The following is an 18880-nucleotide window of genomic DNA, read 5'->3' as shown; positions in this document are numbered from 1 at the left end:
CAGGCAGGAGTCAACCTATTTTCTTATGGATGTGATGTCGGGACCCCGATCCTAAGCCATAGGAATCCAGCATGTAACACATCACATCTCTTTGCGGTCTCACGCACGGTTATCCCCACGGCTGCAGCCTTACCTTAGCCGGGACCGTTTGGGCTTTTTAACTCGCGTATGCAATTGTGTCGCTAGCATTCCAATGTCAAAGAACCTGGATCGACATGTCTAGTCATAAACTCAAGCGGCAGTTCCGTACAGGGACATGCATACATGACCCAACAAAGCAGGTGTCGGTCATCAGCGAATGTAGACGAGTCGTAGCAAGCTACAAGGACTCCATTACACTGCGTGATGTTTCCCCAAAGGAACTGACACAGCAGCTAAGAAGGACACATGCCGGTCAACCAATGTGTCCGGAGGAGTAGCGAACTACCATGGCTCGGTGGAAACACAAAGGGGCATTTCCCCGTAAGGAGTGCTACTAAGGCATACGACTAGGTGTTCGATCCCCATACATATCAAGTACAACATATGTACGCATGGCATACCCGATATGCATAGATACATCGATGGAATCACAACATAACCATAAACATCCAAACTTTATTTAGAAGGCTCGGAAGAGCCTGACACATAATATTACACAGGTAGGAGTCTCACGATCCATCATCACAAGTCATTCAAACAAGTCTTACAAGCCAGCGGAAGATTAAAAATGCCTGAGTACACACACATGGAAAGGTAAAAGGCACATGGCCTGACTATCTATAGACCCATCCTAGGGCCAGATCGTAGCTGGGACACCAGCTACTCGTCGTCGTCAATGTCTAGATAGAACCCACCATTAGGGTCATTAACAACCTCTCCAACAAATTATTTAGCAAACGTGAGTACAAAAGTACTCAGCAAGACTTTAGGATAATCTATCTACTCATGCAATGTATCAACAAGGAGTTGTGGGGTTTCATGCAAAAAGCCAGCATTTGACTCTTGGCTAGACAAAGCTACATTTTTAAATAGTTCGACAACTTTTTTTTCTCGCACACGAGTCCACTAACTCCACGAAAATACTCCATCATGGAATCATTCCGTCACCCTACGGAAATGCCATCCAAGATGCTCACACTTATCTTGACATTTTTATGAGTAGCCATTATAATTGTCTATGAACAACATATGTCTCCAAGTAGTCCATATCCGCGGACGCGGCTATTTGAATAGATCATAACCCTGCAGGGGTGTACTTCTTCACACATGCTCTCTCCACTTATCGCTATGTGCACGTCATGCACCTCGGCAACCTTCAAGCGGAAACCCAGCGAGCGAGTTGGCCACGACCGTTAACCACGCCAATACCTAGTCCAGGTTTATCGCCCATCTGAGGGTAACCCGCACGGAAGTTCGGCCGAGGTTTCCGCCACGACCCCAAACGATGTGCGTAGGGTTCCCAAGCCCACCATACGGATCCCACTTGGTACACGGTGCCACTGCCTACCGCATCATAGCCCACCTCTAAGGTCAGCACTATGCACGGCCTCCAGCATGACTATAAACACCAGAAACTACTCGCAACTCCTGGACCGAGTAGTAAGCGATTAATAAGTCGAGCGGGGTCATATTTCAGGGCCCAGCATGTGGTAGTATCTTGTCTTGGATTACATACATGGAACTCAGTTCCTAAGGACGGTTCCAATGAAACAACCCGCCATGTACTCCTACATAGCCTTTCACAGGTACCTTTACCAAATCAGGTTCAACACACAACCTTTATTAACTGAACACATTCTCACGATCCTGTTCATCACCCAGATGATAGGCCATACACAACTCTAAGCATAGCATGCATAGCAGGATAAGGCACATCATGGCTCAAGCATCTACCAAGTATGCTAGGTTGCAAGGTTCAGCTAATTACTGTGACAAGGATAGGTCATGCAAAGGGAGTGGGTTCAACTAACGTGGTAAAAGCATTGAAAGCATTTGACCTAATGCAATAAGTAAGAGCAGGAGCGAGAACATGGGATTTATCAAGATGATCAAAATGGTTGCTTGCCTTGTTGCTCAGCAGAGGGGTGATATCCGTCTGTCGGATAATCAGTCGTATTCGAAGGGGCGGGGCCTATCGAATATCAACATACAAATATTAACAATCATATGCAACAATCATGGTGCATGAACATGGCATGAAAAGAAAGGTGATAAGACTCAATATGTTTGGTGAAACCTTAGTTTGCATATGGTTTGAAATCCAAATTCAAATATTATTTGAAATGGCATATTCATCTTAATTATTTAATTGATTTGACCTGATGTTGTTCCACAACTTTGTTTTTCATGCATGAAAGTAGCACCATTGTGTTCCTTGAATTTTTCTGATCAATGTGCATATATTATTTGTCTGATTTGGAGGTATATTCAAATTTCTATGAATTTCCAAAGTTTTGCAAATATTCTGGAATTATATTAAAACCAGAATTAGATTTATTGCATGAGAAGATCAGCTGGTCGTTGAAAGTCAAACCTGACCAGTCGGACCCACTGGTCAGTGACTCTGGCCAGTTTTAGATTAAGTTTAAACTTAATTAGCTAATTAACAGGACTGGACCCACATGTCAGTGCCTATTTAACTTTTAATAAAAAATATTTTACTTTGACTAAACTTAATTACTCTCGGGCTGGCCCCACTTGCGAGAGACTCACGGGAGTCAACCCCACCAAAGATGGGGTCAAACCCACCGGCGGCAAGGCTTTGGCGACCACCAGAACAGCGGAGGGCCTCGGGTTTGCTATTCCGGTGACCAAAACGCACAGCGGAGGGCACCAGACGATCGACCACTCGATCGCAGATCCATTTTTTCAAAGAACATGGGCTGAAACCACCGTAGATGACGCCGACGACGAGCTCAGCGACTGCCGCAGTTCGGGCACCATCGAGATCATAGCTACGGGACCTATCACGCATGGGGCTGGGCTCGTACAACACCTACATGATGTTGGAATTATGCCCTAGAGGCAATAATAAATATAGTTATTATTATAATTCCTGTATCAAGATAATCGTTTATTATCCATGCTATAATTGTATTGAATGAAGACTCATTTACATGTGTGGATACATAGACAAAACACTGTCCCTAGCAAGCCTCTAGTTGGCTAGCCAATTGATCAAAGATATTCAGTGTCTTCTGATTATGAACAAGGTGTTGTTGCTTGACAACTGGATCACGTCATTAGGAGAATCACGTGATGGACTAGACCCAAACTAATAGACGTAGCATGTTGATCGTGTCATTTTGTTGCTACTGTTTTCTGCGTGTCAAGTATTTGTTCCTATGACCATGAGATCATATAACTCACTAACACCGGAGGAATACTTTGTGTGTATCAAACATCGCAACGTAACTGGGTGACTATAAAGATGCTCTACAGGTATCTCCGAAGGTGTTCGTTGAGTTAGTATGGATCAAGACTGGGATTTGTCACTCCGTGTGACGGAGAGGTATCTCGGGGCCCACTCGGTAATACAACATCACACACAAGCCTTGCAAGCAATGTAACTTAGTGTAAGTTGCGGGATCTTGTATTACGGAACGAGTAAAGAGACTTGCCGGTAAACGAGATTGAAATAGGTATGCGGATACTGACGATCGAATCTCGGGCAAGTAACATACCGAAGGACAAAGGGAATGACATACGGGATTATATGAATCCTTGGCACTGAGGTTCAAACGATAAGATCTTCGTAGAATATGTAGGATCCAATATGGGCATCCAGGTCCTGCTATTGGATATTGACCTAGGAGCCTCTCGGGTCATGTCTACATAGTTCTCGAACCCGCAGGGTCTGCACACTTAAGGTTCGACGTTGTTTTATGCGTATTTGAGTTACATGGTTGGTTACCGAATGTTGTTCGGAGTCCCGGATGAGATCACGGACGTCATGAGGGTTTCCGGAATGGTCCGGAAACGAAGATTGATATATAGGATGACCTCATTTGATTACCGGAAGATTTTCAGAGTTACCGGGAATGTACCGGGAATGACGAATGGGTTCCGAGAGTTCACCGGGGGGGCAACCCACCCCGGGGAAGCCCATAGGCCTTGGGGGTGGCACACCAGCCCTTAGTGGGCTGGTGGGACAGCCCAAGAAGTCCCTATGCGCCATAGGAAGAAAATCAAAGAGAAAGGAAAAAAAAGGAGGAGGTGGGAAAGGAAAGAAGGACTCCACCCACCAAACCAAGTAGGACTCGGTTTGGGGGGGAGACCTTCCCCCTTGGCTCGGCCGACCCCCTTGGGGCTCCTTGAGCCCCAAGGCAAGGCTCCCCCTCTCCCACCTATATATACGAAGGTTTTAGGGCTGATTTGAGACGACTTTTCCACAGCAGCCCGACCACATACCTCCACGGTTTTTCCTCTAGATCGCGTTTCTACGGAGCTCGGGCGGAGCCCTGCTGAGACAAGATCATCACCAACCTCTGGAGCGCCGTCACGCTGCCGGAGAACTCTTCTACCTCTCTGTCTCTCTTGCTGGATCAAGAAGGCCGAGATCATCGTCGAGCTGTACGTGTGCTGAACGCGGAGGTGCCGTCCGTTCGGCACTAGATCGTGGGACTGATCGTGGGACGGTTCACGGGGCAGATCGAGGGACGTGAGGACATTCCACTACATCAACCGCGTTCACTAACGCTTCTGTTGTACGGTCTACAAGGGTACGTAGATCACACATCCCCTCTCGTAGATGGACATCACCGTGATAGGTCTTCATGCGCGTAGGAAAATTTTTGTTTCCCATGCGAAGTTCCCCATCAGTGGCATCATGAGCTAGGTTCATGCGTAGATGTCTTCTCGAGTAGAACACAAAAGTTTTTGTGGGCGGTGATGTGCGTTTTGCTGCCCTCCTTTGTCTTTTCTTGATTCCGCGGTATTGTTGGATTGAAGCGGCTTGGACCGACATTACTCGTACGCTTACGAGAGACTGGTTTCATCGCCACGAGTAACCCCGTTGCTCAAAGATGACTGGCAAGTGTCAGTTTCTCCAACTTTAGTTGAATCGGATTTGACCGAGGAGGTCCTTGGATGAGGTTAAATAGCAACTCATATATCTCCGTTGTGGTGTTTGCGTAAGTAAGATGCGATCCTACTAGATACCCATGGTCACCACGTAAAACATGCAACAACAAAATTAGAGGACGTCTAACTTGTTTTTGCAGGGTATGCTTGTGATGTGATATGGCCAACGATGTGATGTGATATATTGGATGTATGAGATGATCATGTTGTAATAGATAATATCGACTTGCACGTTGATGGTACGGCAACCGGCAGGAGCCATAGGGTTGTCTTTATACTAACGTTTGTGCTTGCAGATGCGTTTACTATTTTGCTAGGATGTAGCTTTAGTAGTAATAGCATGAGTAGCACGACAACCCCGATGGCGACACATTGATGGAGATCACGGTGCGGCGCCGGTGACAAGAAGATCGTGCCGGTGCTTTGGTGATGGAGATCAAGGAGCACGTGATGATGGCCATATCATGTCACTTATGAATTGCATGTGATGTTAATCCTTTTATGCACCTTATTTTGCTTAGAACGACGGTAGCATTATGAGGTGATCTCTCACTAAAATTTCAAGATGAAATTGTGTTCTCCCCGACTGTGCACTGTTGCCACAGTTCGTCGTTTCGAGACACCACGTGATGATCGGGTGTGATAGACTCAACGTTCACATACAACGGGTGCAAAACAGTTGCGCACGTGGAACACTCGGGTTAAGCTTGACGAGCCTAGCATGTGCAGACATGGCCTCGGAACACATGAGACCGAAAGGTCGATCATGAATCATATAGATGACATGATTAGCATAGGGATGCTTACCACTGAAACTATACTCAACTCACGTGATGATCGGACTTGAGCTAGTGTAAGTGGATCATGAACCACTCAAATGACTAGAGAGATGTACTTTTTGAGTGGGAGTTTAGCGAATAATTTGATTAAGTTAAACTCTAATTATCTTGAACATAGTCTAAGTCCACTTTGAATATATTTGTGTTGTAGATCATGGCTCACGCGACACTCACCCTGAATTTTAATACGTTCCTAGAGAAAGCTAAATTGAAAGATGATGGAAGCAATTTTGTAGACTGGGCTCGTAATCTTAAGCTAATCTTACAAGCTGGGAAGAAGGATTATGTCCTTATGCTGCGCTAGGAGATGAACCACCCGCTACGGCTGATCAGGATGTTAAGAACGCTTGGTTAGCATGTGAGGAGGACTACTCAGTAGTTCAATGTGCAGTCTTCTATGGCTTAGAACCGGGACTTCAACGTCGCTTTGAGCGTCATGGAGCATTTGAGATGTTCCAGGAGTTGAAGTTTATCTTTCATAAGAACGCCCGGATCGAGAGGTATGAGACCTCCGATAAATTCTATGCTTGCAAGATGGAGGAGAACTCGTCTGTCAGTGAACATGTGCTCAAAATGTCTGGGTACTCAAACCGTCTAGCTGAGCTGGGGATTGAACTCCCGCAAGAGGCTATCACTGACAGAATCCTTCAATCACTGCCGCCAAGCTATAAAGGCTTTGTGTTGAACTACAACATGCAAGGGATGAACAAGTCACCCGGCGAGTTGTTTGCGATGCTGAAAGTCGCAGAGTCTGAACTCCGTAAAGAACATCAAGTGTTGATGGTGAATAAAACCACTAGTTTCAAGAGAAACGGCAAAGGCAAGAAGGGTAAATCAAAGAAGAGCGGCAAGCCTGTTCCCAATCCAATGAAGAAACCCAAAGCTGGACCTAAGCCTGAAACAGAGTGTTACTATTGCAAGGGTATGGGTCACTGGAAGCGCAATTGCCCCAAGTATGTGGCAGATAAGAAGGCGGCCAAAGAAAAATCAGGTATATTTGATATACATGTTATTGATGTGTACTTAACCGGCTCTCGTAGTAGTGCCTGGGTATTCGATACCGGTTCTGTTGCTCATATTTGCAACTCGAAATAGGAACTGCGGAATAGACGAAGGCTGGCGAAAGATGAAGTGACGATGCGCGTAGGAAATGGTTCCAAGGTTGATGCAATCGCCGTCAGCACAGTTTCACTTCAGTTACCATCAGGGTTAGTTATGAACTTGAATCATTGTTATATAGTGCCTGCGTTGAGCATGAACATTATATCTGGATCTTTTTTATTGCGAGACGGTTACTCTTTTAAGTCAGAGAATAATGGTTGTTCTATTTCTATGAGTAACATATTTTATGGTCATGCACCCAATGTGAGAGGATTGTTCATATTGAATCTTGATAGCGATACGCATATACATAACATTGAGACCAAAAGAGTTAGAGTAAACAATGATAGCGCCATATTTTTGTGGCACTGCCGCTTGGGTCATATTGGTGTAAAGCGCATGAAGAAACTCCATGCTGATGGACTTTTGGAGTCACTTGACTTTGATTCACTTGACACGTGCGAACCATGCCTCATGGGCAAGATGACTAAGACTCCGTTCTCCGGAACAATGGAGCGTGCAAGTGACTTATTGGAAATCATACATACCGATGTGTGTGGTCCAATGAGCGTGGAGGCACACGGCGGATATCGTTATTTTGTCACCTTCACTGACGATTTAAGTAGATATGGTTATGTCTACTTGATGAAGCACAAGTCTGAAACATTTGAAAAGTTCAAGCAATTTCAGAGTGAAGTGGAAAATCATCGTAACAAGAATATCAAGTTCCTACGGTCTGATCGTGGGGGTGAATATCTGAGTTTCGAGTTTGGTGCTCACTTAAGACAATGTGGAATTGTTTCACAGTTAACACCGCCTGGAACACCACAGCGTAATGGTGTGTACGAATGTCGTAATCGTACTTTGTTAGAGATGGTGTGATCTATGATGTCTCTTACTGATTTGCCGTTATCATTTTGGGGTTATGCATTAGAAACAGCTGCATTCACTTTAAATAGGGCACCATCAAAATCCGTTGAGACGACACCATACGAACTGTGGTATGGCAAGAGGCCAAAGTTGTCGTTTCTTAAAGTTTGGGGATGTGATGCTTATGTCAAAAAGCTTCAGCCTGAAAAGCTGGAACCCAAAGCGGAAAAGTGCGTCTTCATAGGTTACCCAAAAGAGACAGTTGGGTACACCTTCTATCTCAAATCCGAGGGCAAAGTGTTTGTTGCTAAAAACGGAGCTTTTCTCGAGAAGGAGTTTCTCTCGAGAGAATTGAGTCAGAGGAAGATAGAACTTGACGAGGTTGTCGAACCTCTCATCCCTCTGGATGGTGGCGCAGGGCAAGGGGAAACCTCTGTCGTTGCGACGCCGGTTGAGGAGGAAGTTAATGATAATGATCATGAAACTCCGATTCAAGTTTCTGTCGAACCACGCAGGTCGACGAGACCACGTGCTGCTCCAGAGTGGTACGGTAATCCCGTCTTATAAATCATGTTGTTGGACAACAATGAACCTGCAAATTATGAAGAAGCAATGGTGGGCCCAGATTCCAACAAATGGCTAGAAGCCCTGAAGTCCGAGATAGGATCCATGTATGAGAACAAAGTGTGGACTTTGGAGGTACTGCCTGAGGGCCGCAAGGCTATTCAGAACAAATGGATCTTTAAGAGGAAGACGGACGCTGACGGCAATGTGACCGTTTATAAAGCTCGACTTGTGGCAAAGGGTTTTTCACAAGTTCAAGGAGTTGACTACGATGAGACATTCTCACCCGTAGCGATGCTTAAGTCCGTCAGAATCATGTTAGTAATAGCTGCATTTTTCGATTATGAAATCTGGCAGATGGATGTCAAAACGGCGTTCCTTAACGGCTTCCTTAAGGAAGAATTGTATATGATGCAACCCGAAGGTTTTGTCGATCCTAAGAATGATAACAAGGTGTGCAAGCTCCAGCGATCCATTTATGGACTGGTGCAAGCATCTCGGAGTTGGAACAAACGCTTTGATGAGGTGATCAAAGCATTTGGGTTTATACAAGTGGTTGGAGAATCTTGTATTTACAAGAAAGTGAGTGGGAGCTCTGTGGCGTTTCTAATATTATATGTGGATGACATATTGTTGATTGGAAACAACGTAGAGTTTTTGGAGAGCGTGAAGGATTACTTGAATAAAAGTTTCTCTATGAAGGACCTAGGAGAAGCTGCTTACATTCTAGGCATTAAGATCTATAGGGATAGATCAAAACGCCTCATAGGACTTTCACAAAGCACATACCTTGATAAAGTTTTGAAGAGGTTCAAAATGGAACAGTCCAAGAAGGGGTTCTTGCCAGTTTTACAAGGTACGAGATTGAGTAAGACTCAGTGCCAAGCAACTGATGAGGATAAAGAGCATATGCGCTCCGTCCCCTATGCTTCAGCCATAGGCTCTATCATGTATGCAATGTTGTGCACCGGACCGGACGTTAGCCTGGCCATAAGTATGACAGGTAGGTTCCAGAGTAATCCAGGAGTGGATCACTGGACAGCGGTCAAGAATATCCTGAAGTACCTGAAAAGGACTAAGGAGATGTTTCTCGTGTATGGAGGTGACGAAGAGCTCGCCGTAAAAGGTTACGTCGATGCAAGCTTTGACACAGATCCGGACGACTCTAAGTCGCAAACCGGATACATATTTATTCTTAATGGGGGTGCGGTAAGCTGGTGCAGTTCCAAGCAAAGCGTCGTAGCAGATTCTACATGTGAAGCGGAGTACATGGCTGCCTCGGAGGCGGCTAAGGAGGGTGTCTGGATGAAGCAATTCATGACGGATCTTGGAGTGGTGCCAAGCGCACTGAATCCAATAACCTTGTTCTGTGACAACACGGGTGACATTGCCTTAGCAAAGGAACCACGGTTTCACAAGAAGTCCAGACACATCAAACGACGCTTCAAACTCATCCGCGACTACGTCGAAGGGGAGGACGTAAATATATGCAAAGTGCACACGGATCTGAATGTAGCAGACCCGCTGACTAAACCTCTTCCACGGGCAAAGCATGATCAACACCAGAACTGTATGGGTGTTAGATTTATTACAATGTAATTCGCATGATGATGTGAGGGCTAGATTATTGACTCTAGTGCAAGTGGGAGACTGTTGGAATTATGCCCTAGAGGCAATAATAAATATAGTGTTATTATAATTCCTGTATCAAGATAATCGTTTATTATCCATGCTATAATTGTATTGAATGAAGACTCATTTACATGTGTGGATACATAGACAAAACACTGTCCCTAGCAAGCCTCTAGTTGGTTGGCCAGTTGATCAAAGATAGTCCGTGTCTTCTGATTATGAACAAGGTGTTGTTGCTTGATAACTGGATCACGTCATTAGGAGAATCACGTGATGGACTAGACCCAAACTAATAGACGTAGCATGTTGATCGTGTCATTTTGTTGCTACTGTTTTCTGCGTGTCAAGTATTTGTTCCTATGACCATGAGATCATATAACTCACTAACACCGGAGGAATACTTTATGTGTATCAAACGTCGCAACGTAACTGGGTGACTATAAAGATGCTCTACAGGTATCTCCGAAGGTGTTCTTTGAGTTAGTATGGATCAAGACTGGGATTTGTCACTCCGTGTGACGGAGAGGTATCTCAGGGCCCACTCGGTAATACAACATCACACACAAGCCTTGCAAGCAATGTAACTTAGTGTAAGTTGCGGGATCTTGTATTACGGAATGAGTAAAGAGACTTGCGGGTAAACGAGATTGAAATAGGTATGCGGATACTGACGATCGAATCTCGGGCAAGTAACATACCGAAGGACAAAGGGAATGACATACGGGATTATATGAATCCTTGGCACTGAGGTTCAAACAATAAGATCTTCATAGAATATGTAGGATCCAATATGGTCATCGAGGTCCCGCTATTGGATATTGACCGAGGAGCCTCTCGGGTCATGTCTACATAGTTCTCGAACCCGCAGGGTCTGCACACTTAAGGTTCGACGTTGTTTTATGCGTATTTGAGTTATATGGTTGGTTACCGAATGTTGTTCGGAGTCCCGGATGAGATCACGGACGTCACGAGGGTTTCCGGAATGGTCCGGAAATGAAGATTGATATATAGGATGACCTCATTTGATTACAGGAAGGTTTTCGGAGTTACCGGGAATGTACCGGGAAAGACGAATGGGTTCCGGGAGTTCACCGGGGGGCAACCCACCCCGGGGAAGCCCATAGGCCTTGGGGGTGGCACACCAGCCCTTAGTGGGCTGGTGGGACAGCCCAAGAAGGCCCTATGCGCCATAGGAAGAAAATCAAAGAGAAAAGAAAAAAAAGGAGGAGGTGGGAAAGGAAAGAAGGACTCCACCCACCAAACCAAGTAGGACTCGGTTTGGGGGGGGAGACCTTCCCCCTTGGCTCGGCCGACCCCCTTGGGGCTCCTTGAGCCCCAAGGCAAGGCTCCCCCCTCCCACTTATATATACGGAGGTTTTAGGGCTGATTTGAGACGACTTTTCCACAGCAGCCCGACCACATACCTCCACGGTTTTTCCTCTAGATCGCGTTTCTGCGGAGCTCGGGCGGAGCCCTGCTGAGACAAGATCATCACCAACCTCCGGAGCGCCGTCACGCTGCCGGAGAACTCTTCTACCTCTCCGTCTCTCTTGCTGGATCAAGAAGGCCGAGATCATCGTCGAGCTGTACGTGTGCTGAACGCGGAGGTGCCGTCCGTTCGGCACTAGATCGTGGGGCTGATCGCGGGACGGTTCGCGGGGCGGATCGAGGGACGTGAGGACATTCCACTACATCAACCGCGTTGACTAACGCTTCTGTTGTACGGTCTACAAGGGTACATAGATCACACATCCCCTCTCGTAGATGGACATCACCATGATAGGTCTTCGTGCGCGTAGGAAAATTTTTGTTTCCCATGCGAAGTTCCCCATCACACGATGCCCTGAAGCTAACGGTGGCCTCAGAATGACCAGCCGATCACCAGAGGGCTACCGGCTACAAGGTCCTGCGGCGGATCTCATCGGGCTCCGGTGAAATCGGGGCCTAGAGCTCAGGATCGAAGGGGGAAATGAGAGGGAAAGCACCCTGAGCTCACAGGGAGTGCAGAGGCGACGAGAGCAGGCTCGGGGATGGTCTGAGGAGGAAGAACGACGGCGGCGAGCTCCGGGGATCCGAGGAGGAAGACGACGGCGACAGCTTGATGCACGGCTCGAGGGCTTGCGTGGCTCACTAGGAAGCTTCAGGGGGTCGAGGCGGTTCTTGTGCGAGGCTCACACAAGTCGGAGGGGAACTGGAGCGACGGGGAGCTTGAGCTCGAGCTCGCTCCAATGGCGTCTGAGAGGGGAAGAGGCACATGGGGTGAATGAGGAGAGGGAGAGGATGGGAACGAGCTCGGGGAGTCTTATCCTCCCTCTCCAGCTCATCCGGGCGAGCCAGGCACGCTCACAGGTGCGTGGCCGCGCCGGAGGGAGCGGCGGCCACCTCGTGCTCCGATTGGCGAAGGAGGAAGACGATAGAAGGGAGGAGATGGGCCTGGGCCAAGATAAGCGCCAGATAACTCTTTTCCCATTTGTTTTTCATTTCTATTTCTGTTAATTTCTTTTTGACTTTGTTTTATTTTATTTTTGGCTCCAAACTATTCCTAAAATAGTTTGAAACATGCTGAAATGTTATTTGGAATATTTTCAAATATATATAAAAGTTTCAGCATTTTTGAAAACTTTGGATTATTTGTAATCAATTATATAGTTGATTTCAGTAGCTTTTAGCTTTAAAATAAAATGCCAAAAGCATTTTGAAAATGTATTTCACCCCTGATATTTTGTTTTCAACATTTATCAGAAATGATGAGCTTTTCTAATGGCCATTTCGAAAACTTTAATTTGCCACCAGAATTGAAAAGCTTTTGAATAGAGTTGCTAGGATTTGCTTTGATTTTCTTTGCTTTGCTTTTGATTTCATGTAATTTTCTTGAATGCAATGAAGAAAACATGAGCACAAGCTTGCTATACTCTATTAGGGATCAGGGATGTCACAACTCACCCCCACTCAAAAGAATCTCATCCCGAGATTTGGAAGTCGTCGGGAATAGCGCGGGATACTCAAGCCGTAGACGATCCTCTCTTTCCGAGATTGCCTCTTTTTCAGAATGATTTGACCATTGAAATTTTAGAAACTTGAGGTTTCGACGTCGAGTGGTACGCTCAGCTTGATCAAGAATACGAACAGGGTATTCTCGGTATGAAAGGTTATCTTGGAGATCAAGCGTTTCATGGTCCACTTCACGGATAGGATCCGAAAAGCAACGCCTAAGTTGCGAGACGTGGAATACATCATGAACCTTGGAAAGATGCGGAGGAAGTTCCAATTGGTAGGCAACTTCTCCTCGTTTGGCAAGAATGCAAAAATGACCGATATAACGAGGAGCCAACTTGCCCTTGATACCAAAACGATGGGTACCCTTCAGAGGTGTAACCCGAAGGTAAGCCTTCTCGTCAACTTCAAAGGTCACACTTTATGATGACGATCATATTGGCTGTTTTGACGAGACTGGGCTGTTTTCAACTTTTCACGAATAATGCGAACTTGCTCTTCTGCATCCTGGATCATATCCGGACCAAAGAGTTGCCTCTCTCTGGTTTCTGACCAATTAAGAGGTGTTCGACATCTTCGTCCATAGAGAACTTCAAAAGGAGCTTTGCCCAAGCTTTATTGATAACTATTGTTATAAGCAAATTCAGCGAATGGAAGGCACTTCTCCCAATTCATACAAACGATATAACACAAGCTCGGAGCATATCTTCTTGAATTTGATTCACTCTTTCTACTTGACCACTTGATTGAGGATGGAAAGCAGTGCTAAAAGATAAGTGAGTCCCCATGGCATTCTGAAAACTTTCCCAGAAGCGAGAAGTAAAAATACTTCCACGGTTTGAGTTAATATCCATAGGAACACCATGAAGAGACACTATTCGAGAGATATATAACTCTACTAGCTGGCTAGCTGTTATGCTCTCACGAACTAGAAGAAAATGAGCTACTTTGGAAAGACGGTCAATGACCAAAAAGATAGCATTATTTCCTTTCTTGGTCTTGGGAAATCCAGTAATGAAATCCATACTGACTTTATCCCATTTCCATTCAGGAATAGCTAAAGGCTGAAGGGTGCCAGCAGGCCTTTGATGTTCTGTCTTAACTCGGCGACAAACGTCGCAGTTAGCAACGAACTCAGCAATTTCTCTCTTCATCCTAGTCCACCAAAACCTCTGGCGTAGGTCCTGATACATCTTAGTACTACCAGGATGAATGGTGAGAGGAGAATCATGAGCCTCCTTGAGGATCAACTGCCTTACATGTGGATTCTTAGGAACCACTAGGCGATTCTAGAAGAACACAACATCTTGATCATTCATGGAGAATTCCTTAGCGTTTCCGCTAATGATATTCTCCTTGAACCGTGATATACCCTTATCACGCTTCTGGCCAGCTATGATCTCATCCTCAAGAGTAGGTTTCGCCACCAGGTTAGAAAGGAATCCTTGAGGAATAATGTGAAGGTTTAACTTCTGAAATTCCTCATAGAGATGTGGTTGACCTCGTTGTAACATCAAATTATTACAATAAGACTTACGACTTAGTGCATCAGCCATAACATTGGCCTTCCCCGGGGTGTAAGTTATCCCTAAGTTGTAATTTGTGATCAACTCAACCCACCGTCTTTGCGTGACATTCAAATCTGGCTAGGTGAAGATATATTTCAGACTTTGGTGATCAGTGAATATTTCGCAACGGTTACCAAGAAGGTAATGTCGCCATGTTTTAAGTGCATGGACTACAGCTGCAAGCTCAAGATAATGTGTGGGATAGTTATCCTCATGTGGACGCAACTGTCGGGATGCGTATGCAATCACATGACGATCCTGCATGAGAATGCAACCTAATCCTTGTCGTGAGGCGTCGCAATAGATAACAAAGTCCTTAGAAAAATCTGGTGGTAGCAACGCACGTGCGAAAGTCAGGCGTCTTTTCAGTTCCTGAAAACTATGCTCACACTATGGTGTCCACTCGAACTTTTTATCTTTCTTGAGGAGTTCAGTTAGAGGCTTTGCAACCTTGGATAAATTCTCAACAAAGCGGCTACAATAGCTCGCTAGGCCAAGGAAACTCCTAACTTTCTTAACCGATTCAGGTTGAGTCCAGTCAAGGACGGCTTGAACTCTCTCGGGATTGACAACAATACCCTTACCAGAGATTACGCGGCCTAGATATGTCACTTCTGGTAACCAGAATTCACATTTTGAAAACTTGGCATAAAGGCGGTGCTCTCGAAGTTTCATCAATACCATCCTTAGATGCTCGGCATGCTCTTGTTCGTTCTTCGAGTAGATGAGAATATCATCGAGGTATACCATGACAAATTTATCCAAATACTCCATGAAGATTGAATTCATCAAACGAGAGAAAGTGGTTGGGGCATTGGTTAAACCGAAGGACATGACAGTGTACTCGTATTGGCCATAACGAGTGACAAAGGCCGTTTTTGGAATGTCCCCGTTCTTGATTTTGATTTGATGGTAACCCAACCTCAAATCCATTTTGGAGAAGATTGAGGATCCAGCGAGCTGAACATACAGGTCGTTGATCCTGGGGAGCGAATACTTGTTCTTTATGGTGACCAGGTTAACTGGTCGATAATCTACAACCATCCGATCTGTTCCGTCTTTCTTCTTGACGAAGAGGACGGGACAAGCCCAAGGAGAAGAGCTAGGATGAATGAAACCTTTTTTCAAGGCCTCATCTAGTTGCTTCTTAAGTTCGACTAGCTCCAGGGGTGCCATCTTATAAGGTCTTCTGGCTACTGGAACAGTTCCCGGAACAAGGTCTATCACAAACTCTACATCCCTGTCAGGTGGAATTCCTGGCAGTTCTTCTGGAAAAACATCCGGAAAGTCACGGACTACCGGAATGTCTTCAAGTTCTGGAATAGGATTGGCATTGATGGAATAGAGTTGGCATTTGGCAACTCGAGTATAGACATTGACTATCTCACCCGAGGGATGGGTAAGCTGAACATTTCTAGAATGAGTATCAATCTTGGCATAATGAGCTGACATCCAGTCCATACCCAAGATGATATTGATATCCGAAGATTTCAAGGCTATCAAAGACACTAGAAAAACTAGCTTGTCTACTAGAATTTCATTGTCATAGGTTATCCTGGAGGTTTGCCACTTACTACCAGGGGTTTGGACAACCAATGGGATTGGCATATCACAAAAGGACATGTTATGCAATTGTGCATAACTTTCTAAAATGAAGGAATGACATGACCCAGTGTCAAAAAGAACAGACGCTTGGTGATGATTGACAAGGAGCGTACCCAATATAACATCGGGATCCTCTGCAGCTTCTTTTGCTGAAACATAGTTCACGCGGCCACGTGCAGGAGTTGGCTTCACATAGTAAGCTTTGCCCGACTTGCCTTGCCCAACGGACTTTACAGGTTGCTTGGCACCCATATTCTGAGGACACTCTCGTGAGTAGTGCCCTGGTTCTCCGCACTTGTAACATATCACCTAATTGGCACGTGGTGCAGCATTGCTAGCTGGACCACCATAGGTTTTTGCTGGAGGGTTGGTCTGATTCGCCTAAGGCGCCACATAGGATGGCCTCGGGGTGTATCTTGGCAGCAGAGAGCTATTTGGAACCCACAGCCTGCATTTTGGGAACGCGGAGCCAGATGATGAGCCAGAGTCACGGGAGTGCTTCTTCGTGGCTTCATAGTCGGTATGACCAGTCTTGGCACTGATCGCCTTGTTGACAAGAGCTTGAAAGCTTGTACATTTGTGGAGACGCAGGTCACGATGAAGTTCACGGCTCAGACCCTTGCGGAATCTTGCTTGCTTCTTGGCATCAGTTGACACCTCTTTAGTTGCATAGCGGGCGAGGTTACCGAACTCGCGGCTATAAGCATCCACGGTCAATTTTCCCTGGGTGAAGGCATCAGTTGACCCTCTGGAATATGGTGCAGACGGAAGGCTGCACTAAAGTCCGCCCATGTGGCTGCTGGTCCGGCAGGACGCATAGCTTCAAAGTTCTCCCACCACATATTGGTGGGTCCTTCTAGAAAGTATGCCGCAAAGGTCACCTTGTCGGCCTCAGAAACATTTGTAGAGCGAATCTTGCACGATATACTACACAACGAGTCATCAGCGTCGAGGGGGTCGACAGAGTGATGAAACTTCACAGGATTCAGCTTCACGAAGTCATTGAGAGACACTGCATCATTCCTTAGCTGACGAGTCGTATTTTTCTCAATACGCTCTAGCAAACAGTTGGTCTCCCTTTTGTTTCTTTCCGCCTCAAGCATAAGTTCCGCCAGGGAAGGCGGGTGAGGCAATTCCTCATGCGGTGCTTGACTACCCTCTCCCTGGTCATGGGCAGGGGCACGGTTCAACCTCGTGAACACCATCCTGACAAACAAACTCACAGCTTAGACCAATATCAACATCAATTCCAACTATGGATTAAGAATGCACTGAACACATGGAATGCAGAAATGAACATCCGAACAACATGGTAACAAGCAACTGCTATATATACACCATGGTTCATACACACCATTACATAGTTCAGTACAACCTTAACCAAAGAGCAAACTACTGAAAACATGATACTACTCAACAGAGGCTTTCCAAGCTTCCTATACATTATTTATCTATGCCTCTGGAATTCATCAATGACATAAGCATACTCCACAAGACACACAGGACTATGGAAGTACAGCTACTACCATACTACTCTTCCACTCACGGATTCACGCATCCGCATAGAACATCTCATAAAGGTTGCCTGCATGGCCTGGGAGCGAAACCTGCGGATCATGAAATACTCGAGCCTGAGACCCCTGGGAACCGTAAGGACACGGGTGTGGCCTTGGTCCCCTGACTGGTGGTAGTAGAGGTCCCCAAAGAGGGGTGACTCCTCCTATAGCACGCCAGTCAACATGAGCTATAATATGGGTCCTAACAGGGTTCAGCATCTCCATATCTCCATACCCTGTCTCGACTAGAGGTGCCAGCTGTGTCAAAGCCATCCACAAACAGGCACGTGTAGCATAGAGCTCCATACGAAGGGCACGAGCATCGCTGTCTCTATTCTCTAGCATCTCAGCGGTGGACTACAGCAGCGGATCCTCCATAGAGGAATCAAAGTAGACCCCACTGAGATATCCTTTTGCTCCTGGCTGAGAGGCGGGAACATAGCAGAACTCTGAATTCTACAGCAGCGCATGCCCGGCCCACATGATGGTCAACATTGAATAGGCAGCATCTTGTACTGCCATGTCAACAGTAACCCCCAATCCATAAGACCAATGGATCAGCTCCTCAGATCCAGGGTAATCTGGGAATACCCTAACAGTGCACAGATACTGACTCTGATTAAAATCCCGGTACTGCTCCTCCACTCTATACTCTGGGTACCAGCGGTAACCGGCTACTAACATCATCCTGACTAGCATGGTCGTGTGACCCGGCACATTAATGCACCTCGTCAAACGGACCACCTAACGAGAAGGACGGCCAGGCATAAGATAATAGAGAGTAATGCAAAGGCATTAGAGCTCTGGAGACAAAATTGGGCAGCATAACGGCTGTAAATGCTCAAAAACAATTTTGAGACAACCCACAAAAGATAGGATAGCATAATGATGACCCACAAGTGTATGGGATCGCAGCAGTTTTCGAGGGTAGAGTATTCAACCCAAATTTATTGATTCACCACAAGGGGAAGCGAAAGAATATTCTCAATTAATAGTAGCTGAGTTGTCAGTTCAACCACACCTGAAAGATTAGTGTCTGCAAGTAAAGTATCAGTAGCAAAGTGGTATGATAGCAACGGTGCCAGAA

Source organism: Hordeum vulgare, chromosome 2H, assembly GCF_904849725.1.
Source record: "Hordeum vulgare subsp. vulgare chromosome 2H, MorexV3_pseudomolecules_assembly, whole genome shotgun sequence".
Classification (NCBI taxonomy): domain Eukaryota; kingdom Viridiplantae; phylum Streptophyta; class Magnoliopsida; order Poales; family Poaceae; genus Hordeum; species Hordeum vulgare.
The sequence above is the reverse complement of the archived record's forward strand: the minus strand, read 5'-3'. Positions refer to the sequence as shown.